At 43.4% G+C, this 26,255-nt stretch overlaps 1 protein-coding gene across 1 annotated transcript in view; it reads right to left on the reverse strand.

Annotated features, from left to right (window-relative positions):
• The window catches only part of NCALD (neurocalcin delta), a 48,405-nt gene extending 22,416 nt beyond the window's left edge, over window positions 1–25,989 (reverse strand). Inside the window, exon 1 of the mRNA XM_052704770.1 lies at window positions 25,829–25,989. The gene's annotated coding sequence lies outside the window, so the exon portion shown is untranslated. The remainder of the gene's footprint in view (window positions 1–25,828) is intronic.
• Window positions 25,990–26,255: the final 266 nt, after the last annotated feature.

Here is a 26,255-nt window from a genome sequence, read left to right on the forward strand (position 1 = left end):
AAGACCAAGGACAGCAGAGACCTTGCAAACACAGTACATTAGGATGACCATCCTTAGGAGGATGTTTTTCCAGACTTTGCTGCATTCAGCAGTTTCAGTAAACACGGAACACTTGCAGCATTTATAAACACCGGTGCTGAGCTCTCTGCAGGGGAGCTGGCAGAATGTCTCAGTCTGTTCCAGCTGGAGTGGCTTTATCTCAGGGTGTTCCTTCCAAAGGAGACCATATATCAACATTTGAATGACACACATTTTGTACAGCGATTTTGTCTTCTTTTACGAGACCAACTTAGAGCCTGAAGTTTCTTTGTTTAACAACTCTGTTCAGGACCATGTTTTCTGAAATGCTCGAGGTCACATTTTTCAACCACAGTTTACCTCAGCCTTCTCAGCAGAAGCTCATCTTCTATTTGGACACCTGTGTAATAGGCAGCTTCTCAAAAAGCGTCTGTAATCAGCAAGCTGAGATCTCTCAGAAAATAACACCATTTATTTTGAAGCCTAACAAGTGCCTGGGCACTTTAGAAGAGCTTTCCTCCTCGCCTGCCTCGCCGCAATTTGCCTTTATCCTGATTCTCACATCTCAGCTGCATCGAACGCGGTTTCTTCTCTCTTCTGAAGTGCTCCTTCCCTTTGTGTAAGGCACTCACCAGCAGTAACATAACCCTCCCCAGTGCACCCAAGCAGAACCGTCATCAAATTCACCTAGCAGCAACTTTATCGGGTTTCTAATCTGTCCTACATCTCACGCAGTCCCTTTATGTAACTATATATGCAGTACCTGGGTGGGAGGGAGTGGAAACTGAAGCAGAAAGCTACTGTTGCACAAAGTAACGGGAGAAGCTGATGTGAATTCATGATCTTGATTTTTTTATCTTGGTAAATAAATAGCATGTGACTCCCAAAGAGTGACATTTGTGCTTACTCTACCCTAAAAAAATTGCTAACAGATGGTCTCCTACCCCACAGCAGAGACTTGGTGTTGACAGATAAAATGAAAGCATGATACTGAAAAATCCTGAGCCATTAACTGCCAAACGCGATGTGTTTAAAGATGGAAAAAGAAATGATGTTCTACCTGGAAAGCAACTGAGGGTTTTTGTTCCATACTGAAGAAATTTCATGGAACTTTCTCAGGGAAAGTAAGCAACAGGAGAATGGGAGTGGGAGGTCTTGGCAGCCAGGACCAGAACCTTGTTAAGGAGGTGGAAACATGATGCACAGAGTTAATGCTGGAGTTTCCCACTTCATGAATACGAATGGCCATGACGGCACCTAGCACTGTCAGTGTGTCTGAACATGAGGGACCTAAGGAAGAGACGACAGTCAAGACTGAAGTAATTTCATAGAGATTGTAAGAATTTCTGAGAACGGCTTTCAGAGAACTTTTTTAACTGCAGAGAAAGCACTGATTTTTTCACTGTGCACATTGTTTCTAAGAATTCTTACATCCTTGTATCTGCAAGATGAGCTTGTGAGCAGGTGAACGTTTTTTTTCATTTCCATCCAACAGTGCAGCTGAGTTGATGTCAAAATGCTTTGTGGAAATGTGTTGCATTCAGAAAAAAATTCTAGAAAAATGTCAGAATTAATCATTTTATCTTTATCATTTCATTTTAACAAAGCTAAAAGTCTCAGGGTGCCATTATTATTAATTTTGTTTTGACTTTTATATTAGATGTTAAATTTTGTACTACCATAGTTTCGACATTACTGATAACACAATGTATTACCAGTGCAATGAAATAACTCGGTGTTTCCAAATCATTTTTAAATTCCATCTCACTGGGAAATTTTGATGTTTTGTTCCAATTCGTAGTGAAAATAAATGTAAATGTCAAAATTTCATGTGGATCGGGAATTTCAAATTCTAACCAGCTCTAATCAACAACAAAGCCATCTGCTTCGTGTTAATGACTAGGGGCAGCATGTAATACTGCAGAACAGGGTGATTTTCTGTTGCTCAGCATCGCTTGTGGAAGTCAATGACATATGGCATGGTTTTAGCTCCCTGTTGCTTAGGGAAGTTTGAGGCCACTTCTATTCTTCATTCTATATTGCTACATTAAAGGAATTTGTCATTGAAACCCAAGATTTTCCTGTGAATGTATGAACAAATATCCTCCCAGTGACATATGGCACAACCTACAGCCCCTACATCTGAAGGGATCTTGCTTAAGCAGCTAGATCCTTTCCAAACCACAGTACAGAAAGTTACTTTTATTTTGCAAAGATTTTAAACAGATAATTTAAATAAAACGTTTCATAATAATTTCGTATTTTTTGAAAATTAGTAGGAAGACAAATCTTTGTGTCTCACAACTTCATTCAGATGAGTCATAGCTTGATTTCTGTTTGAGAAGTTACGTTGACATGATGAACTTCAGGGCTAGCAAAATAAAATAACCTTTTGATTCTAGTTTAAGGCAACATCTATGCTATTTTTTCCTAAAAACTCTTCCCTGTATTCCCAACTAAATTCTTCATGCTGCAGGCAAGGTATGGAAAGAACAGTTGCCCCTAAAGTGGTCCAAAAATCCAGACTACTTGCTCAGCCATAACCCTAACTCATAAAATTTGCTCCCTCACCTGAAAAGTTTCTTGCCAACAGGAATGCAATTAGCTTTAGCCATGATGATATCCTCTCTTATTCTTGATGACACTCATGCCACTCACCAGGCAGATGGTGGATGTGACTCTACTCAACCCACCCAGAATTAAAATATCATTCCTGGAGGAAATGTTTTCCACTAAAAGAGGGGAGAAAATGGATATAATTAAAAAGTTTTTTACCATCAGGGCAGTGAGGAACTGGAACAAGTTGCCTAGAGAGAAGGCAGATGCCCATCTCTGGAGACTTTCATGGTCAGGCTGGAGGGGCTCTGAGCATTCTGATCTGGCTGTAGGTGTCCCTGCATATTGCAGGGGAGTTGGACCAGATAATCTGTAAAGATCTCTTCCTACTCAAACTATTCTGTTTCTTTGAACCTGTAAGCATAAGGTTTATCCCTCACAGCCATTTCAGCATAAAGAAAACTGTCGTATATATGAAGCCTGCACTGCTATTGCTGACAAGTTCTAGAGAAGCTCTATGCTCATTTTTAGAAGAAAGCCAACTTTCCCAGTGCTCTCCATAGGAGAGGGGAACTCTTCACTTAGCTGTACTCATTTGAACTCTCCAAGCACCTCATTTCTCACACAAGCAATGCAAAGAGGGAAGCGGTAAAACTGAGCAGAGCTGGGATCCTCATGACAAGTCCTTGGAGTACCAGCTTCTCTTCACTCTATAAGGCAAGTGGCCTGGATGGACACCCCAAGGTTCTGGGACAAACAACTAGCATTTCATGTGGACACACTGCTTTCTCTGGCAGCTACAAGCACAATTTGTGTACTATCTCTTTGGAATGCTTAGTTTGGGTACGATGCAACGGCTGCTAGAAGATTTGTGCTCGTTTTGTAAGTAAGAATGATGTCCAGTCCTGACAGCATGCTGTGAAAAACAGGCCCATGTCATACCCGACTGCTGTTTCTTGTAAAACGTAGTGTGTTGCCTGATTTTAGAAATTACTCAACAGGAATGAATTTGAAGCTTGAACAACATGGTAAAGGTCGGTAAGCAAACTGCCTTAAGAGGCATAGAAAAACATCTTACAAATTAAGTGCAAAAATAATCTCCTGTGTTCTGTGTCCATCTCTCTCACACACGTATGGACATGTTGTATAATCTGTATCTTCTTACTATTCACTTTTATCAGCAGGCAAAACGCTAGCAGTTCTTCATATTAAGTGTAAGCAGTGGCTGCTCATATAAACAATACCGTTTTGGGAAGGAAGCCTTGTAGTGATTTCTGTCATGCAGTCACAATATAGACGATTTAATTTTCCTGCAGTAAAATAAAAATAATTGTGTATGTAAAAAATGAAGACGTCCATATCCTTACATAAGGTACAGTGGGAAACACTGTACAAAAACTAGAACTGAAACTAGACTGAAAAATCTGAATTATCTGTTTGAATGTCTTTGTGCTACCACTGAAAATCCTTTTCCATAAAACCAAGATGAACTCCTCCAAAAATGAATGGGTAAACAGCATTTCTGCCTTCATTGTTTACATCCTCTGAGGACATAAACAGATATCAGATAACTGGGTTTGGACAAATGAATTTTTGCTTCATCACGTGAACAACAAACAATTTGTATTACTTTTGAATAGCCAAAGTAAAAATGAGACAGCTTCTTTCTAAAGTTTAACCTCAGGAAAACAGATTTTACGCAACATGAAAAAAACTGTCACTTCCTAGCGACTGCAAATAAACAAAAATCCGGTTCCTACTACATCTTTGGGTCTGCTTGCTTTTGCCTCTGCTGTACTCATGATTTCAGTTCTCTGAGATTTCATTTTGCAATTCTCTTTTCTTGTACTTGACTTTCAGCACCTCTATCCATTTTTCTTCTCTCAAGAATTCAGTTTACTGTGTTACTGTATAGAGCTCTGTTCTTTCTTTGACGTTTTCTCTTTTCTCTTATTTCTTACTTTACTCTGCTATTTCTTAGCTCCTCAGAAAAAAAACCCCACATGATTCTTACATTTTCTATTATCTTTGAAAACATCCATGCCATATAATTTCTTTTTACTTTATTCTCTTTCTGCTACTAATGTTTCTTGGCATTGATGTTTCCCCCATCACGTAGTGTGCAGAAACAGTATACTAAAAATGAAGCACGTCACGACCAAAGCAATAGGATTTGGAAACCTTGGAAGGAGGACATTTATAGCACAAATTCTGCATCTATCTCTACTGAAATAACCCAAAGGAAACAAGCATCTGATTCCCAGCAAACTATTACCACTTCATCCACCATAATTTCATCTTGCTCTTTTTGTCTTAATGGTGCACTGCCAGTAATGCCACCACTAGGATCCGTTTCTGAACTCCTTATTGCAGCACCACCAGCATTGATTGACATATTGGTGATCTGATTTGTTTTTCTTGGGAAACAAGACTTCTCAGACATGGAAAGAAGTGGAAGCACATGTGAGTGGGAGAGAATCTGATTCTGATTAGATTCCACTAGCCTGTAGCTAATGGAAATTTCATCTGTTACATGATGGTCAACAATCAGATGCATTCATGCGGTCTGTGCATTTACACAGTCGTAATCTCAAAAATAGAGATCTCAGTCTCTGACCTTATTGGTTCTAAATTTCTTTTCTTGTGGTGCACCCCAAACAATCTTCTTTCTACAGTTACCTTAAGTTCTTGCATTCTTGGTATCGTGCCTTAGGAAAAATAAGAGGCCTCATACTTGAAATGTCTGCCTCTTGCTGTGCGCTACACATAGCTTTCAAGATGTCCTGAAAGCATCTTTACTTAACAATTCTCTCTTCACCAACCCTCTCCCCAAACACTCCCCACTTCCACTTGTTTCAGGCAAAGAATATTTCCTAATTCTCTTCTCTACTACCAATGTTATGAAAATCAGTGAAGATCCACTGCTCAGGAACAGCATAAATGCTGAAGAATCAGCCCACTGTTTGCAAAGTGCCATATAAAATCACCATACAAATTACTTATTCGATAACAGCACATCCTGTTCCACCAAACATGTCTCATATCTTAATGTTCTAATGACTTCACTGGAAAGTCACTTAAATCAGCGAGCAAGACAGTGATCCTCCTGTGAATTGCCAAAAGAATCCTCCAAAAAAGATTAAGAAATTTGATAACTATGAAAGCGTATATAGAACTTCAGATTTTTGACTTGCTTTTTCTGCATTAAATGAAGGGTGCTCCCCATGAGACTTTCTGCTTTTTCATGACCGCTCTTGGAAAATGAGACATTCATGAAGAAACAGTATATATGTCATGTCATGCAAGGTGCTCTACAATCTGTCACTTTGTTAAATTCAAATAGGGATGTTTTCACATTAGTCTCCACAGAATGATAAAACAGTCACTTATCACTAGTTTACCACCCAGCACTTCATTAGATTCATTTGATCTCAATCTAAATGAAAGATGTAACTATCATCATATCAGGAGCACAATTCAAGCCCACACATCGTTCATTCATTTGTGATCAGATGGGAACTGGTTGCAGTGATCTCATAACGCTTTGTGAAACCTTTTATCACCAGAGCTTGTCATTCCTCTGATTTTTTGAAGGTTGGCTGTGCAGTTGGTCTCCAAGCATTAAAAAAAAAAAAGAAAGAAAGAAAGAAAAAAAAGAAAAAGGAAAGAAAAAAAAAACCCCACACACGACAACCTTGGAGAAGTGCCAGAATTTTCTTGGAAATTTCCTTGATGAAGGAGTAGGAGTGAGATAGAGCAATATCTTTGATTTTGGCAGCAAATCTTAGCAAATCTTTCTTCTGGCAACTTCATTAAACAGTCATTCCCACTTTATGATTTATCAGCACAGAGCTGGCATTTCTGAGTGTGACTGATGATCCTCCCTCTGCTAGCAAAATTAGAAACATCAATAATTCTTAGATTAATTGCTCAGAAAATTTCCAAGAGGCAAACATTTCCTTATTTTTAAACCCTTGTTTTCTGCTGTAGTCAAAGCAATAGAGGCCAAAGTTCAACTGCATGTACTCTGCTTAAACGATGGGATCTCTCTATTCTGAGATTTATATGTGTGCAGAAATGTGCATCAGTGCTATGTGGGTGGGGAAATTCTGTGGTGAGCCCTCAGTTCCCAGCCCCTGAATATATTCTGACATAACTCAGAATGGCCTGGAAGCAGTCTCGGACTTGTATCTGTATTTTCTTTGAAGTGAACGTGGAATATGTGCATGTTAGGACCTCTAATGGGGATTACCAGGTGCAAGAAATAAGAGTGTGTGCAAGAGGACCTGTGTTCCCAGGTGCTGGCTCAGCCATAATGAAGTTCTGAACATGGCTGCTGAGTGGTAAAAAAAAGTCTGTATTAGCCAAGATGTGAGTATCCATGCTGGCAATGGCATGCTTTGCTGGTGTACTGGCACAGCAGCAGTAGTCACCCCAAGCATGGAGCTGGAAGCTGTGGAGCTGCCAGGAAACGATGCAAGTCTCCCCACTTTTTCCCCATTGATCACGCAAGGAAATAAATGTCTTTCCAAATAAGATCTGTGTGCACTTCTACACCCATTGCTGAGATATGCATTTGGAAATCATGGTTCAATTTTGGACTGGAAGTCTATTTTTGCACTTCTGAAAGGATCCTTATGCTACTCCTTAGTAGAGTGCTGTTGGGTAATTCTCAACAGCACAAAGGTATGGGTCTTCACCTTCCTTTGCAAATTAAATGGATAGAAAGGGATCAATACTGCAGCACTGCATAAAAAGCCATTAAAACACTGCTAACAAGCCAAATTTGTGAAAGAGGTTTTCCCAGATCTTTTGACTAAAAAAGGTGAAAGTGAATGGGCTTTCACAGATATCTCAAAGACTCATACAAAAGCAGTGAGCCCCAAGTGAAATGTTATGTTTTCTCCATCTAGATTTCAACATGTAACCTCATCAGTATAACATGAAAGATGCACTCGATTTTTTCCCAGGGTATAAATTAATCTAGAACAACCTTTATCTACCTTACAAATCTCTTAGGGCAGAGATATCCGTGCACTCCTGTCTTTATTGTCTGTTTCTTGACTGGTGACAATCTAGCCCAACTCCCCTGCAACGAACAGGAACACCTATCCTGATAAGAGTCTGTCCCCTTCCTTCTTATAGTCCTGCTTTAGATACTGAAAGGCTGCTCTCAGGGTTTCTCAGGGCCTTCTCTTCTCCAGGCTGAACAGCCCCAGTTCTCCAAAGCACTATCAGTTAAGAGGCTCGAGTTATTCCCCTATGCACACATCCAGGGCATTGTTTTCCTTTTACCCCAAAGCAGAAGGTTGGCAGAGCTGTGCTGCCCAGGCCAAGCACTTGACCGTGACTCGGGGATGAACCCTAAATGCTCTCTGCACCAGGCAACACATGTGGCCTTACTCTGAGCACGGCATGGGCTGTCCAGCTCCTCATGGAGTCACTAGCACAGACAGCTGGTATTTTGCACGTTCCACCTAGAAACCAGTTTTATTATTTGTTAAATAAACATCAGCACTTTTAGACACAGGTTTAAAGTGGGTTCAGCATAAACAAGGAGATTCAGAAAAGATGAGGCAGCTCAGGATAAAGACTGCATTATTCATTCTTCAGAATAAGAATGATGCTCAAAGAAGGCAGCCTTCGTATGCAGTAGATGGACTAGGGAAACAATTAAAGTATCTACATCTTGATATGATGTCTTAATAGAATGATTCTGTCTCATATTTCTGAGACATCCTATATGTAATATTCTGAATTACCAACATACTAATGGTCATTGTGATGAAAGAATAGTGTGTTTAAATTTGTATAACCTTACTCTATAACAGATGTACTTGTTACACACCAGGTACAGGCTGTTTTTTCCAGTATTGTCTCCAGACTTCATATTCAAACTTAAGCAAAGCAAATAACTGATGCAAAGAGGGACAAAAATATCAGCACCAAACTCAGCAGTAGGTTGTTTCCTAAAACAAAGCAACATATTAGCTTTGAAAGTAGTCTACTCCAAAAAGCATAGTTCTGTTGACTTTTCTCCTGCCTATCTCAGTGGTATACTGACCATTGTATTCTACATTCTATGGCCACTTGAGAAATCTCATTTTTTATCTAGGCATTCTGCATCTCTTATATTTTCTAAAACCATTCATTTCCAAAGCTAGCTGATAACAAAAGTGAAATTAACTAAAGTTAGATAGAAAAATACCTAGATCATCATATTCATAGCAGAAAATAAGACTCCTCAGAAACACACAGAGATCCTACTTAAAGTGTATGGTAATCACCACAGAACAAGAATGCTTGGATGCAACTTATCATTTCCAGGAATCATACACAGGTGGGATTACCCAAAATAGGAAGTTTTCCAGATATTTCCTGAGATGTTCACAGACCCATAGTTGAGTAAATAGGTAAATATGAACTTACAGAACACTAATATGTGTAAGTCTTTCTGTACACTCACACATACACATTCTCAAACTGTTTAGGGAGGAGAGCCATGGTGAGATACAGGGAAGTTCGATAGATTTGTAAATAAAAGCTCTCTCTGTATTTAAGGAGCCAGGGAAACAACACTTCCTCTGAGAAACAGGTGAATGGGAAAGCATAAGGAAAATAGAATTTTGGGTAATGTGCTATAGGCATGAAATAGTGGGAAGGGACACATTTAATTACATAGACTGTATGGACCAAAGCAACTTTTACAATACAATGGATTGCAACTTAGCTAAACAATTGTGCAGTCAAAAATAAAAAGAAAGTCCTGACATTCATTCTGTGCCTGCTGAAAGTAGCAGAGCCCACTGGACAGGCAGCCCACTCCCTGGGTCCTCCTCCTCAGCTGTTCCTTGCTGCCTCAGGCAGAGAGGCCTGGGGATGCTACAAGTCTCTGTTGCATAGAGACTGTGAGGAGTGGCTCTACAAAGAGTGCACTTCTCACTGTGTGGCTCTCTGCAGACACTGATCCTGATCAAAACATCCTATGTCAGCATCTCCACTTCCATGTGGAGTTTTGGTGAGAATCCCATCCTGGATTTCCCACTGTAGGCTGCATTCTGCTTTTGTGGAAAAAGAAACGCTGTCTGTTGCCCTGTTCTACATAAGCTTTACATCAGTATTCATCAAAAGATGCTCACTGCTGAGATTATTGAGGGTTTAATTTAAATTAGCATCAGCACTGGTTAGAGCAAATTCCAACATTAAGAGGAGTCAGGCTACAACAACAAGACAACAAAAACTCATCACTTGTCAAAAAAGTGATACCTGGCAGCTTCAAGTCAAGAATATATGTACTAAAGGGTGGAGGCAAGTGGCTTTGAACTAGAGCAGCCATCTTCAGAAGGCAACAAGAGAGCCTTCTGAGTGGAGCAACTGTCTTCAAAAGGCAACAGAGAGCCTGAATACACAGGGAATCACTCTTTTAAGGCATTCATCTTTCCAAATCTTCAGTCCAACAAAGAAATTTTTGATAGAGAGCTCAGGTACAGGTCAGTAGGAGACAGGCCCTATTCATTTTGGCACTGAAAATAAAAGCAAGATAAAAAGTAAAAGTAAGGTCTCTGCACTGAAACCTGCTCAAGTCAAACAGCTGTAAGTCCCTGCTCCAGTACTGTTTGACCTTGGAAGTGCACAGACGTCAGAGGCTGTCTTCTTAACACTTTTTTTTCAGTAGAATTCAAGTTGTACAGCAGTGTCAATAGGGCTCATCACCTACCTCATACACGACCACTGTGGTGATGAGGGAACAAGTTGTTCCCTTGGCTTGAGACTCTAATGGGGAGGTGTGAACAAGGAGAATACAAGCTTCCCACAAAGTGCTGCAGTCACCATCACTTAGAGAGTGAGCGTTATACATAGACCTTATAGTACTTTCCACATTCACATTTCTCTTCTCATTAGCTTTGGTTTTTAGAAGTATTTAGAAGGACAAAAGAAGCATAAATCATTAATTTGCCCTGAGGGCAGAATGATCCAGTGGGACAAGAAATTCTGATTTCATAAAATGAACCTTGCAGAAAGCAGAGACCAGGAATTTGGGCTCCTTATGGCCTAGCACTACATGCCCAGTCATTCTGTATATTATATCTGAAATAGGGGTTTGATGCCTTGTGCCAAACCTTTTAGGCAATTTTTGTGCTTGCGCACAAGGCAGTCACAGTCATCATTGTGTCTCCAGTGCCTGGGGCTGGGGAGCTCCTTGGGCATACACAGATGGAGAGGAAAACGGTCTCTCATCCAGTTGAACCCCAAATAAAAACCACAGCTCAGGATGAGCTGAGGCAGATGTGGCAAAGGATGACACAAATGTTCTGCACCCAGAGTTGTTAACCAGATTGTTGCTTACTCCTCTCTTCTTCCTCAGGAGCTAACTAAAAGGTTTGAAACTGCTTTCACCAAGAGCCAGCAGTGAAGGAAAGGGTTTTCTGAATGCAGAGGTTATGCGCAAGTTTTATGCAGTTGTGGGTCAGCTGTTTCAAAAAAGAATTGTAAAAAACATTTGTGTTGACCACAGAGTCCAGGCAAGGTGCAACTGCCTGGTATCAGCCACAGTTCATAAGGAAACCGCTGACACTCCTCTTTGAAATGCACTCGTGATGAAATGTACAGAAGAAATGCCTGAAAATAGACAAAACATTGGTGAACTCAGCTAAAACCACCAACAGGAGGCTTCCTGAAAACCTGATCTGGGGCTACACCTACATCTAGGTGAACCCCAGCTGCTGTGAACAGGTAGTAGCTGCTTTCTGTACAAGAAATAACCAGGGACAGGATGGGAGGGCCTGAAAATGTTATATTTTTGTGTGATTCCCTTTACAGTACACAGCAAGCACTCAGAAGGCACAAACACAACTAATTTATTTGGATTTAAGTCATATAGAAGAAATGTGCATTTGCTTCTAGGGGCTTTCATGATAACAAGGTTCTACCATCAGTTAACTACGGATGCTTTTAGCAAACTATTTGGAATATCACGCATTTAGATCTTCATAAAAGAAGACAACCTAATCAACACAATAATTTATTTTGACCTGATCAATTACAGCCTCCAAATGATGTTAAAACAGCATGCACAGAACACACGTTAGAGCCTGGAATGTAAATGTTATTTTTTAAAATATGAAGACAACTAAAAGCAAAGTCTGGAGCAGCCTGCAAACTTCCCTAGCACGACCAAGAAATAAATCTACTGCTACCAACTGTACATGGAATTCATGCCTGTGGTTTTTAACAACGCCATCCCTGTAGCATGGCCAGATGAACAACTTAATTCAGTTAGTTAAGCTGCATGAGAGACTCCGTCCCGCTAGCAACACAGGGCAGCTTCATCTTGAGTGAAAATCAGTGGCGCATTAAGACCTGTGATGTTTTGTGGGGGGACACCTGGCTGCCTCTTTGCACACCTGCCCCATGCACACACAGCCACTGCTTTCCCCAAGTCCCAGCCACACCATAGTGCAGCCATCACCATCTGAGGCTGCAGAGATGGACAAGGTCAAAGGCTTCTTCCCTGAGATCCAAGCTGTCATCCAACTTGAAACGATCAGCTCTTAAGGTTTTTCATTGTCAGCTGCAAAATCTCTCCCTAAATTGCTCCCACAGCAGACCCATGGGTACTGAGCAACGCCTGGTTTCCATCCAACCTCATGCCATGCTGTGTTTTCACACATCCCTTTACCTTCTGCAAGCCCAGTGAACTCTCTGCCTGCTACAACCATGCCATGGGCTGCTCTCTTCCTTCTGCTTCCTATCATAGAATTATGGAATGGTTTGGGTTGGAAGCCTACCCAATTCCAACCCCCTCTACCCTGGGCAGAGCTGCCACTCACCAGAGCAGGCTGCCCAGGGCCCATCCAACCTGGCCTTGAATGCCTCCAGGGATGGCATATCCACAGCTTCTCTGGACAGCTTGTGCCAGGTTCTGGCTTGCTCTTCAACCTTCAGCCCACAGGATTGAGCACCTCCTGTGCCATCAGTACTCATTTCCTAGACCAGGAATAGGTCTCCCCAGAGCAGAGGGAGAGGGAAATGTTTCTTGTTACTCTGTTCAAAGCCCTTCTCCAAGCTCTACTCCACATGGCCTTTCACATGAGCTGCTAAGAGTGGCAGCAGATGCTCATACCCACAGGGAGGAGAGTTTTTGTGCTGCTCTATTTCCTTCCCTGTAAGATTCACATTCAGAGAACGAGCGATCACCTGTGGGAGGGCTTTCTTTTCTGTTCCTCCAAAGCATTGGAAATTGAATGGAGTGCACCTCAAGGCTTCACTTCACTGGAGCTTTTATCTTTCAAAATTAGGTTAGCAGATTTGTTTCTACAGTGGCTGAATCTCAGGGAACATCATCTGTGCACATGATGGACTGGAATATGAACTAATTCTGTCAATATAATGACTGCCTGAATCTTACTGCCAGGTACAAGGATTTCAGCCCTTTCTTTGAGATGCTAAGGAGGAGAGGAGAGGAGAGGAGAGGAGAGGAGAGGAGAGGAGAGGAGAGGAGAGGAGAGGAGAGGAGAGGAGAGGAGAGGAGAGGAGAGGAGAGGAGAGGAGAGGAGAGGAGAGGAGAGGAGAGGAGAGGAGAGGAGAGGAGAGGAGAGGAGAGGAGAGGAGAGGAGAGGAGAGGAGAGGAGAGGAGAGGAGAGGAGAGGAGAGGAGAGGAGAGGAGAGGAGAGGAGAGGAGAGGAGGTTACATTCAGCCATCCCTTTACCACAAATATGTCCAAAGCCCTGCAATGGGTCTATCTGTATCCCATCTCAGCTGAACTCAGGGATGAACTCAGCATGGAACTTCCTTGAAGGAGTCTTCCTCTGGACACTGACACTCAGAGCCTCTGGTGTTGCTTGAACAGAGCAGTGAGACTAGGCTGGATCAGAGCATGTGCACAGAAACACACTGAATGCTCCAAACCTATAAACAACTGTAACAAGTTAGATCTCATGATAGGAGTTCAGGAGGTGACCACTTTAGCATCACGTCCTCCACATTACTTTTCTACACAAAGCAGCAGGCATCCAACTCCAGCTACAGGAACCTGAATTTAGCTGTCTCCATACAAGCTGTGGAAGACCATCGCTGGAGTCTGGGGATTGATTGAGCAAACCCCAAATTCATTGTCTGATTATAGGCAAAAACAGAAATATTGGAGGATAGTTTCACAAAACGGCTTGGGTACAATACACACTCAGTTTGTTCTACACCCAGTGTCAAATGAAATTATATCATTTGTTGTCTTGGAGTTCCTTAAATTTATCAGAAAGAGCTGGAAAATGCAGCCTCACGCCAAATTAAAGCCTTTTCTGCCTGATTGCTCTATTCAAGGAGGCAAATCCTTAAATAAATTGTTCCTCGGGCTGTGCTAGGACAACTGCCCACCAATAGAGTTAAATGGAGCCCGGAGTGCCAGGGGAGCTCCTGCCTTTATTTTTAGATTAGGTTAGATGTAGGGGCCCAAGGGGAAGGATTGTGAGCCAGCCCTCCACATGCAATGGTGAAAGCCTGTTCTTCAGATCCAAGAATACTCTGATGTTAATAAAAAAAGCAAAATTATCACTCAGGGAACAGCCTTAAATAAAGATGGATTTGATTTTTCTAAAGGTGTATCCTTATTTTTTTAAAAGAAGAATCATATACTCCTTATTTGTACAACACATTCAGAAGACTTTGCTAATAGCGCAGAGAGATACCCCAAACCTGAGTTTTTCGAAGGAAGGAGGGCAAGAATTTCTTTTGCTGCCATCAAAAGGGCAGCCAAAGATTCAATAGTCTTCCCTCTCTTATTTGATCCTAAAAGAAATGGAGCTCTGTTCTTCGGTTTGTGGGATGTCACCAAGTCCTCCAAAAGCCTCTAAAGCCTTTGGCACAGAGAAGAAAAGAAGACAGTCAGATCTTTGTGGGGAAATGCAGGGAGATGCTGGGGGAGAATCTTGCAGCCTTACTATCAGGAATGTTGTTTTAGGACTACAGGATATTTATAGTCTCACCCATTTTGAATATAAAGGGTACAAACATCATTTTTGCTATTCCTCTAAAGGCCAATATCTAGGCAACACAGGCCAGAGCACAAAAGAATTTTCACCCCATTCCAATTTCCCATAAAAAAAAAAAAACCCACGTACTAAGCCTGAATAATGAGTTTAGTCATTTGAATCATGAATTTGGCTTTATAAGACGCTGGGAGACTGAAGCAGAGCAAAACACGTCTGCTAACACCCCGACTGGAGCACCACAATTGGCAAGTCCTGCTGAAGAGAGATCTCAGATTGAAGTTGTAGAAATGTTAGGGGTTAGAACTGAAGTTTCTTGGCAGAACTGACCTTATATGGAAGCCTCACAGAAAGCTTGGCTGCACTGGCTTTCAAACCAGCACATAAGGTTGTGTTTCTAATGGATATATATGTGTATACATAAAGGTTGATACAAAACTATTTGGGTGAAATCACAGTAAATAATTCCTTCTGGAGAAGTGCTGCACAGAACTAGACAGATGTTTCCCCTTTAAGGGTAATGTTCTGAAGTGAAAGGGGAATTCTCAGATGGAAGATGGTTTTACAATAGAGTTCTTCAAGGAGGAGTCTCAGGACAGATCTTATTTAACATTTTCATTAATCACCATAACACATAATCTCAGAGCAGTGCCTTTGCTGATGGCACCACGGTGGGAAACACCATCAGCTGGAGAGCCAGGCGATCACACAAGAAGAACAGAATGACAATCATGTCTTGGAAAGGGATATGAAATCACTGGGGTTGCAGTGAAGGGCAGCTAGGCCAAATAAGGGAAAGGAAAGCCTGAGCAAGCAGAAGAGACCAGGAGCACTCGGCTGTTTAGCCTAGCTAAAGAAAGTCCAGGAGGGGATATGTTTGTAGTCTATAAATACATCTGAGGGGGTAAACACTAAGGAAGGAGAAAAGCTATTTAAACTGAGGGACAATGCTGGCACAAGAACAAATGGGTATAAACTAGCCATGAATAAAGTTTGGCTGAGAATGAGAAGCAAATCTCTAACCACTGGAACAGAGAAGTCTGTGGAACATCCTTCTCCTCAGATCACAAGACAGAAGGCCTAGCTCATGTGAAAAAGAAGTTTGAGAAATCCACAACCTGAGCTTTCAGGACGGTGTTTGCTGCACCAGGCTGGATGCCTCAGGAGAACTGTTTCTGCCGTATTCTCCTCTGGAAGAGAAAGGATATCTTAAAAACCAAACGTGCTTTTCATTGCAGGCAGCACAGCAGGTGGCCAAGAGCAGAGCCAAAGACTGGGTATTAGGAGAAATTTCTTCTCAGAAAGTGTGCGAGGCACTGGCACGGGCTGCTCAGGGAGGTGGTGCAGTCACTGTCCTTGGAGGCGTTCAGGAAATACGTAGATGTGGCACTAGAGCACTCACAGGCATGGGCTGATGGTTGAACTTGATGATCTTATTAGTCTTTTCAACCTTAATGATTCTATGATTCTATGATTTTAAGATCTTGGTGATACCTCTGCCTGCTCCTGTAGCGTGCATTCTCACGAACACGGTGCAGAAGGAATATGAGGAGAGGGCTGTGAGCAAGTGGGCGACAGCCAGGGCACAGCTGATAGCCCAAGGAGAGCAGTGAGCTGTGCTGGTTCAGGCATTAAGGAACATAAAAAGTAGTAAAACAGTTATTGTGGGAGATTATTTGAAGTTAAGTTCTAGAAGTAATCCAGTAAAACTCATAGCTAGTTGGGCTTAACACTGGAGTCAAGGGACTTCACGTAATATGTTATCCCAGTTTGAGAAATAAGCTTTTGTGTTCTGTAGAAAGGGAACAAGTTGCTCAGTTTTGGTTCAGTATTGATAAGGCAGATGGTAACCATTTTATTTTTAAAGTCAAAACAGGCTTTCTACAAAACTTTTTTTTCCTTAATTTGATCCCTTCCTCTCCTACAGACAACACAGAAGCACTTTAATATCACACAGCTTTCTCATCTGAACATCTCTGATCACTCTACAAAGGCTGCAGGGCCACATCTGCATTGCAGTGTTGGCTGAAGTGAAGAAGAGTTAGGAAAGGATTTTCTACAGCACCTGAGACTTTTTGCATCAGCTGATGCTGTGTTCCCAAACTCCGTGAGATCTGTTTTTGAAGATCCCAAGGAGCTCCTGGGGCTGGATCTGGAGAGACTCACAAAGGGATGGGACACAAGAGGGACATGGCTGGAAGCTACTTTCTAGGCACTGCAGCATGACAGGTATGTCAGCAGAATGACATAACAGTGATGCTTTCATGTGACTTCTCTGAATGTCTCAAATACTATAAATGAGTGCTTTAAGGAGCGCTGCCCCTACAGTGAGCAATACCAGTCTTTGGGATGCTGTGCAGGGCATGGGAGATGGTTTATTCTGCTTTTAGCTATCAGGCGTTTCTGTGCATAGAGCCAGGAAGCTAGCCTGTACAAAAGCTGTCAGCTACCTGCCTAACAGGGCAGCACAGAGTTGGAGGGGAGCTGTTGCTAAAGGGCACAAGTTTGGGTTGAGTTTTTCTTTTCCTCCCCTGGAATTGCTGCTCCGGATGTGAAACAGCAATAAAGCACAAACAGTGGTGAATGGCGACAAAGCACTTCACTTTGTGAAATGGAACCTGGCCCTGCTCATAGGGCTGCAGAAGGAGAGGGGCACTGCTGTCCCATGCTACCTGCTGAGCTCACTGAGGGCAGCACGAGTGGAATGGAACCAGTCGGAGAGAAGATCAGCAGCCAGAGCTCTGCCCACAATTTCGTATCACACCAGTATCCTCAGGGCAGGAAAAAATAGCTGAGAACAGATACCACAGTGCCTCACAAATTCATCTGACGCTGATTTCTCTCAGGGGACATGTAATGTAGTTAAGCACTGTTCCCATTAGATGCCCCAAACCTAATTAGTTTATGTAACTGCATTAGATGGAGAAGGTGCATGTTGCTGATAGCTGCTCAGTGGGAGTGTGCCGTAGATCTTCCTTTTGCCCACTTAAAATTAAAGTGATCTTTGCTCTATATTAGATTCAGCATCTCATAATGAAATGCAATAAAGATTCCTAGAGTAAATAGCATTTTTCCCAATATGTTTAAATATACCTTATTGATTGGAGGAGGTGCAGTTTTGGAAGTAATGTGCTTTAAAAAGCACCTGAACAGCCCACACTCCTCCAGGCAAGTGCCTGCATCAATGAGCATGTCCACAAGCAGTGCTGATCCTGTTGTGCTGGGTGGCTGGAGGTTAGCAGCCGTAAGGCTGGCCAAGTGAAAAACACCTTGTCTGCATGGATAGAGTTAGCATGTTGTGAAACCTTGGTCAAAATTACCCATCAGCAAAATCAGATGGCTGAATTTGGTTGGTAAGGAATATGAGTGGTGATCTTCAGGGGAGAGACTGAAGCAAATGATGGCACAGAACAAGGAATGCAAATGATGCTGTGGCACACAGACAGTTGAATGGGCATTTGTTGGAAGATGTGTTTTTAAACAGCCTATGCTTTTAAACAGGAGCACATTTTGGTTAAAAACCCAGCAAAGTTGAGGAACTGTACATTAGAGCCAGATGCTCAGTGGAACTGGAAATTTAAGAAAGGTTCAGCTTTTTTTTCCCCCTGATGATGCCTGGAAGAAAAGCTTGGTTGTGGTTTTGTGAAAGAAATATTTCCATTGTCTTTCAGAGTGCCATTTTGGTTTCACTGGAGGAGCAGCCGTGAGCATGCAGGGCAGGATACGCAGGGCACATTTTTAACTTCACCTCTCCTTCCCTGGGAGACAATTGCTCAGGGCTAATAAGGATTAAAACATACTCAACAACTCTGAAAAATGCCTTAATGCTCGCCTTCCTAAATCCTTCTGTTATTCTGGGCAATATGAGCACAGCAATTTCTGCTTGCAAACAAAAGAGGAAAACTTTGCTGTTGCATGCACATGTTTGGGGTCTAGCAGGGGAAGTAGAAATCCAACTGGCTGTGTTTGGAAAGCTGTGGGGAAGGATACAGGTCAATGGTCCCCTGACTTTCTCAAAGTCCCACAGACACAATTCTTCAGGGACAAAAAAGTGGCTGTTGAATACAACACAAATACCATACTGGGGGAAGACTGCACTGTGACATGTCCTTTGCTTTTTTGTCTCTCCAGACACTCAGGTGCTACGGTGAGAGCACAGAGACGTGACTTCCCTCTTGCAGGGTCCCCATACCAGGTATTAGGCACATTACTAGCATTGCAGAAGTGGGTAGTGCTGATGTCTGACTGAAGAGGGGAAGGGCGTTTAATAGATTTAATACAGACGAAGGCAATTTACTAATTCTGGAGAAACTGGAGGGGAGTGTAGCACAGGGTACCCAAATCTGCAATTTTCACATATTTAAAATAAATACAAGCAAATGCCTCCAAGTGCATTCCTAGCACTGAAAAGCCAACAGGCAGGGAAATTCCCTCTTCCATCTGCTGAATATCCTCACCCTTCCTAGGAGAGACCTTGTGCCATCTGCACGCAGGACAGGCCCAGATGCTCAGACAGGGTACTAAACCCTCCTACACGGGAGGATGGGATTTGGCCAAGAGCAGATCTGTGCCAGGGATAGGGAACAGTTTCAGTCCCTGAGCTCCAGTGCTGGGGATGTTCCCTATTGAGTTTGGTAGGAAAGCAGCCACTGCATGGCTGTTATTGCAGGACACCTGATAACTTGTCATGTACTTGAATATTAATGCAGAGACACACACACGCACACACACACACACACACAAACACAAACACACACACACACAAAAAAGCTAACATCTGGGGAAGCAAGCAGTTGCCTCTTGGTAAAGGGATGTTGGAAGGGAATTGTGACCTAGATGGCTTGAGGCACTGCTGCTCCAGTCCCACCGCACCCTGGATTTAGCAGCAGCACCTGTCTGAGCCGCAGTGACTCATCTGGACACTCTTTGTCTGCTACATTCTGGGGCTTTCCATAGAGGCCGCTTCAAGTGGGGCTGAGCCAGGGTCCTGCATGCCAAAGCTCCCAGCAAGGAATCTGCTCTCCACTCCACACCCCCCCCCTCCGGTTTGTGCAGGGACAGCAAGAATGGGAAGCTCCCCTCTCCCCACGCAGTATTTGCATGCTTGGACGGTCACGGTGAAGTCAAACTGCTCAGATATAGCACAGCAAGCTACCACCATGAACATCTGATTTTTAGGTTCTTTTTAGATTCCCATGTTTCCCCTCCAAGTCCCCACTGCCAGCACTCATTTCTGGTGCCTGAGCATGAAGGACATGGTGACAAGAAGGAGATGCCCGCAAGCAGCCTGGCTGGAAACCTCAGAGCAGCTGCTCCTCTGGGTCATTTTTCAAGCATGGGAACCCAAAGCCACCATGACGCTGCATCCCAGCTCAGTGGGGTATGAGACAAAATTGCCCCAGCTGTGGGGAGTTGCCACCTGCCCTGTGGTCTGCCCTCAGCTTCCTGTGACAGGTCAGCACAGGCTCAATGCAGACACATGTGGGCATGCAGCCGTCCAGCTCTGGCTACAGATCCACTCTGCTCCCGGTCCCGGCTGCTCTTCTGGTTAAAAATGTTATTTTGGGAAAGAAGTGAATAATGGGAACAGCCATGGAAAAGCACGGGGAATTCAGCAAACAAAACAAAAGTAGCTATTTTAGACAAGGCCCCTAAGTGTAACAGTGACTTGCTTTAACTCCTTTCTCGCCTGAAGACTGTCCTCAAGTACAACTGAAAGACAATTTCAGGCATGTACAAAATCTATTCCTCAGATTCAACCTTCAGGAAGAGGTATGAGATACAGAAAGCCTTTGCTTTGTGCAGGAGGCTGGTACCCTCCCGAGTACATCGCTTCTACTTTTATATAGCTCTGCTTCTCATCTCTTGCTTCATAGGTAACATAGACAGCAGATGGCCCTCCTGCAGCAGTGCCCACTGCCCCATGCTCCTGAACCACTCAATGGCCAAATGGTGCCATAAGGGACTGAATCTTTCAGCACCAGCCCTCAAACACCTCTTGCAGCTCAGGTTGGGGATTCTGATTAGGGAAATCTTTCAACACAGCAAAGGAGAACAGCAATTCTGATCACGTTCTCAATCTTTGGAAGTAAAATAATTACAAGTGAAGGATCCTGCTTGCTCTGTCAGAGGTGTTCAAGCAAGAGAAGACTGTGGTTAAGCTGAATGATGCATCCTTGCCCAGCCAAAATCCTGCACTCTTCTTGTTCGTATCAACCTGTAAAAAAAGTCTACAGGAATGCAGAAATGTCCTTCAGATGAGGCTGTTTTAGAAGGGTCAAAGTGACTCCATATGAAAAACCCCCATGCAAGAAAAACAGCTATGAATAGGACACTTGACAGACGGGTCCAGCGGACAACAGACCGTGTTTCTGCTGAGATATAATTGCTCTAATTGGGCTTGGGCTTGCTAAAATTGTGAAGTTAAAGAGGACTCTGCAATCAAGCTGCCATTCTGCACAAAAGAATAGTGTTGTGATAGAAACCACACAGCAGTTGGGGAAATAATCAGCAGCTTTGTGCTCATTGCCCCCAGCATCTCAGGCTGCCTCAAGGAGCAGTCGCACAGCAGAGCAGAGCACTCTGTCTGGAGGGCGCAGGGCTGAATTGCTTCAGCCTCTCCAAAAGGTGCCTGACTGAAGCTCATGTTTAGGATGAGCTGGGTCTGTTGTGGCAACACCAGCAAGAAGAAAAGCTGGGCAGAATGTTCCCTGTCTCTCCTGCTCCAAGCCTTGCAGCCCTGGTGTGCACCTTCCTCCTGGTGTCCCCAGGCAAGGCCACATTGTCCGCATGGATCAAATTGGCCTAATTACATCCTCTCTAACAAAAATACTTTCCAACTTTGTGATGATGCCATGCAGCTCCTGTCCTCCACTCACATACCGGGTGCAGGTGACAGGATGTGCATCATCCAAATTCAAGTGATGAGGCAGGTATCCTCCTTTGTACCAGCATTGTGTGGCCCTTAGCATGCCAGAAGGGAATGCAGGGACTGTCTTAGCAAAACCCCAAGGGATGTATGAGGAGAAGGAAGCACTAAACACATCTCACACTCAGAAACTGCCTTCTACTGGCTTTGCTCTGCGCATCGTGAGCTCTGCTCCACACACCGGCATCCCATGTACTGGCAAGGTGGTGGGAAGAACTTGCCATGGTTGATTCTCTCCCTAAGAGTGTTTGTTTCCTAAAGAATAGGAGGGGATTGCTCAACATAAGCCCAACTAAGAAGAGAGGTTGTGCTTGTTTCTAGCCAAGTTACCTATAAACCAAATATTATAATAAGCATAATCAATGAACCCTTAAGAATTGCCAATACAGCTAAAACATTGTGAACAATTAAGCAAAACGTCCCAAATGTTGAAAAGAAGAGAAGCAGAATTAAGCCAAGCCCTGTCCTCTGCTCCTTCCAGTGAGAGGAGGTACTGCTAAGAATTTCAGGCTTCGGACAAATTCAAAACAGCATTCAGCCCAAACTACAAGCTTCTTGGCTTTTCTGGGTGTAAATCAAATCCTTACGTTATCTCAGTGTCATTCTGTGGCTGCAAGCAATTCATCAGCTCCCAGCACAGCCAGACTGAAATTCAGTTAACAGGCTCTGAGCACTTCAGCTCTCCATGACTGAATGTTTCTGTGGAAATGAATCTCACACACGAAAAAAAATCCCAAAGATCGGCAGAAAGTCAGCAGTGCGTTGGGACCACAGAATGCAGGACTTCAGAACTTGGAGCCCACCTCTGGGATTCCAGTGTTTGGTGAAGCTGTAAAAAGGGCAGTGCTCCTTCACAGTGCTCCCTCTGGGAAATATCGCATTCAGCAATTCCTGAATTACAGTTTCTAATTATATTTTCATACTGTAATGCTGTCTGAAATGCAAATCTGATGACAGAATAATTCGATCCATGTAAAATAATTACAAAATTACTGTTTCTCAAACCTCAACTTATACTCCCTGCCGTTTAAGAAGATAAATTTAACAGCAGCAAAAGTACAGCCAAAACATATTAAATTTTTCAAACTGTTATCTGACTCTAACTGTCTGCGTAGACTTTGGCTCACCAAGGAAGATTGCTTCTAAAATATGGCTACCAACAACATTCCGGAGTGAGGATTTCTGTGCTTGGAACCAACAATGAGGTCAACTTTTATTTTGCGTTCGGAGTACCACACGCATGGCATCTGGCTTTAATTGGAAAAGCAACTGTTGATTAAAATGTCAACTCCCTACTGCTGCTCAGTTATCATTTAAACCAGTTGTTGTTAAAGTTGATGCGGGACATTAAATTAGCAGAACGTGATGATTTTTAGCAGCGTGGAAACCAGCTTCTGCAAGATGTAACTTAAGAGTCTGAAACCCAATACAGCTGCGGCAGTTCCCACTGTTTGACAGTTCCCCCATAGGGGGAATTCAATTCCCTAAGGAAATGCTGCCTTGAGTAGCAGCTGGGACCTTTAAGGTGACAGCAGAAATCACCTTCTGTATGAGAAACAGAGGAAGCAGTCAGTGCTCTGCACTGCAGGGATTATTTTTTGTAGGTTTTCTTATGCTTCTAGCCTAAATTTAGATTGTCATTGACCATCAGCTCAACCAGATCAAGGTAGAGCACACTAAAGGCTCGAGTGCATTATTATTACTAGGCTGGAGGCATCAACAGCTTGAATCTGTTTTTAATTCCCCTGACTGCATTCAGTTGCAAGAAAAGTGACTCAGGGAGAGCTTAGCCTTGCTTTCAGCCAGTCTCACCTAGGTGAAGGCTCCAGCTCCTGACTAATTAGTGGGCTGCTCACCCCTTCTTGTGGATGAAGGGACTGTGGAGGAGACACTGTCCTCCACCTCTACATGCAAGGGAGTGACACCTGCAAGAGCCAAGGCTGACAGGAGCTATGGAGTCTACTGGGTGTCCTCAGAAACAGGTGAGATGCTACCAATCCCATGGACATGCCATTTATTTTTTATTTGTGTTAGAGGATTTCAAGCCCAAGAAAGCTGGTGATCCTAGGGCCATGGCACTTGGCAGAAGAAAAGGGGTGGGCTGCAGCCCCCTTCTTGCTCCTCAGTGATGGGAAGGAAGCAGGGACCCAAAGGCTGCTTGGTCTTTTCTCACAGTGGGTGAAGGGCTGAAGGGATGCTCAGTGTTCTGCTTGCTGGGAATTTCATACCCTTCTGAGATAAAACCCAAGCCTTTGATGAAAGGGTTTGTACAGAGCTGACCAACAAAACAAGAGCACAAAATTATCAGGAAGAAATACATGGACCAGGGAGCGCTCTCACACTGATCCCTTCCCCTCCTCTGAGCAGAGATCCATGCCCTCTGCATGTACTGCAGGATCCCATGCCACAAGCTTTCTCCTTGCTGTCCCTGCCATGCTTGCCCTGAGGCTAAAAGAGAGTGGCAGGATGTCCAGAGCCCACAGGACCCAATGAGAGGGAACAGAGCTGCTTACTCTGCCAGGCAGGATGCATCCCTCTGGTGACATGGGTGGCAGTTCATCATCCTTGGGGAAACTAAAGAAAGATATGCCTGTTAAGCTGGAGATGATGAACAAATTTTTAAAATATTTCTAATGAATATCACTTGAGCGAATGCTGCCTCCATTATTTTTCATTTTTTTGCAGATGTTTTTGAAGTGTCTGCAGGCAGGTGGGGGCACAGAGCATCCCTGTGGTGACCCAGGGCAGCCCAGAGGGCAGGGGCTGTCCCATTGTGGTGGAGCTGTGCGGCTGCTGTCACTCCTTGTTAAACCCACTGCGAGGAAGGAGGGGGGACTTTGCATGCACTGATGCATGAGAAAAATTTATTAAACACAATTTAAAATATTTCAGTCGCCAAAACATTGATAATTTGGACACATGAGCTATCTTGTAAGGAACAAATAGTGCCAAGCAAAATGGCTTAGAGGCTTCAGCTGCAATTATCCCTGTTGGTCTGTTAAGCGTGCCAAATGCAGTGAGATCCAGAGCACTAAGCCACAACTTTCCTTACAGAGGAGCTTTCAGTGTTAATCTCTGCCTTGGCTCCCTTTCTGAGACAATTACTTCTTCTGCAGTTAGTAATATTAGGGTATTTTTTAAGCCGTTTTTTCTTATCTTTTATTGTGCCGTGCTTTAAATATTTGTGCAGTTCTGTGGTCATTTCAGAGCGGCAGCCGCTTTAGCAAATCATTACCATTATCAATAAACTCTTTGAACTTTGAGAGGAAGGGAGCTGGAGTATTTAATTAGGGAAGATAAGAGTGGTCTAACATACTTTTCCAGGAAATAACGCACACGATGTTTCAGCTGTGATCTGTCCTCAAGGCGAATATGTGTGCTTGCACACAAACTCCGGCCGTGGCACCAAACTTCAGCAGCCCTGGAATCTCCTTCTGCAAACAGCCTCCTCCAAGCCAGCAGCGTAACACAGACACACAGCAAGATCTCTTCTTTTTAAAAAACGCCCAAATAGCATTTATTTTCCTATTACCAAGGTGCTGTTCGAGCCGCTATTCTTTTTTTAGCTGTCCCAACCACCCGTAACCCACCACGGAATAATTATAAAAATAAAAATAAAAATAAAAATAAAAATAAAAATAAAAATAAAAATAAAAATAAAAATAAAAATAAAAATCCTTGCATGTGACAAAAAGCCTGTGTTACACGTTGCTTTCTTGGCACATTTTTCAGACACACTCTCAGGAAGCTGTCGGTCCTTCTCTCTGTAAACATCATTGAGCCAAGGACAGGGACCCGGAGCAGTGTCCAGAGCCTGTGTGGACAGAGCCGGCTCACAGCTCCAGCTCAGGAACCCGGCAGTGAGCTGCTCCCCATGCATCCACTGCTGGCCTCCCACTCCCTGCAAGCTGGGGACCAAACTGCTGGACGGTCAGTGTTAACAAATGCACAAGTTCTAACAGAAGTGTAAAGCTGCGATGCCCAGATCAACGACATAGCTAAGCGTGATTTCTTTTAACTCCCAAACGGATTCACCTAGAATCACTCACATTTATTTATATTCTGAAAGTGTCAAATGAGAACAATATCGTTTTATTCCACTTTCACGGATCGTTAATCTAAATCTAACTCTGCTTAGCAGTCTGCACGCAGAATTAGTGACTAGAAGCTGCTTTGCATCTATCTGATAGCACCGGGCTCGTTCATCACGACAAACTTCAGCCAAAACAAACAAGTGAAAAAACATCCTCACAATAAGCTGCTTTGCATCTTTTTTTTTTTTTTTTTTCTTTTACTTTTTTGCTTAAAAATACCTGACAAGAATATAAAGCAAACAGTTACCTCACACTGCAGAAATGTAAGTTTTTAATAGTCCATGCTCTGGCAGCCCCTGAGAAACAGCAGCAGCGGCAGTGGCGGCGGCGGGGATAAATCCAGCATCCACTGGGTTCTCACACAGCTTTGGCTGCGCGGCTGAAACCACAGGCTCTGCCTCCAGCTGACGTCAAAGCGCTGTCACATGGCCAGATGAAAGCCAAGAGAGCACTGGTTGTCGTGGCAACCGTAGCACTGCTCTGAAATTATTTCAATAGGTCATCTGTCACACGGGGGGCACGTCTGAAGCATCGTGGGCGCCCCGGCAGCCCAACGACCCCCAGTCCAAGTGGGGCTCACCCTCGAGAAAGCACATCTCTTCCTCTTCCTCCCACATCCCCACAGGCAGCAGAATAAGTCCTTTTCTGTTCAAGCAAAGGGGCATACAGGCTGG

Source organism: Tympanuchus pallidicinctus, unplaced genomic scaffold, assembly GCF_026119805.1.
Source record: "Tympanuchus pallidicinctus isolate F22 unplaced genomic scaffold, pur_lepc_1.0 scaffold5, whole genome shotgun sequence".
Classification (NCBI taxonomy): domain Eukaryota; kingdom Metazoa; phylum Chordata; class Aves; order Galliformes; family Phasianidae; genus Tympanuchus; species Tympanuchus pallidicinctus.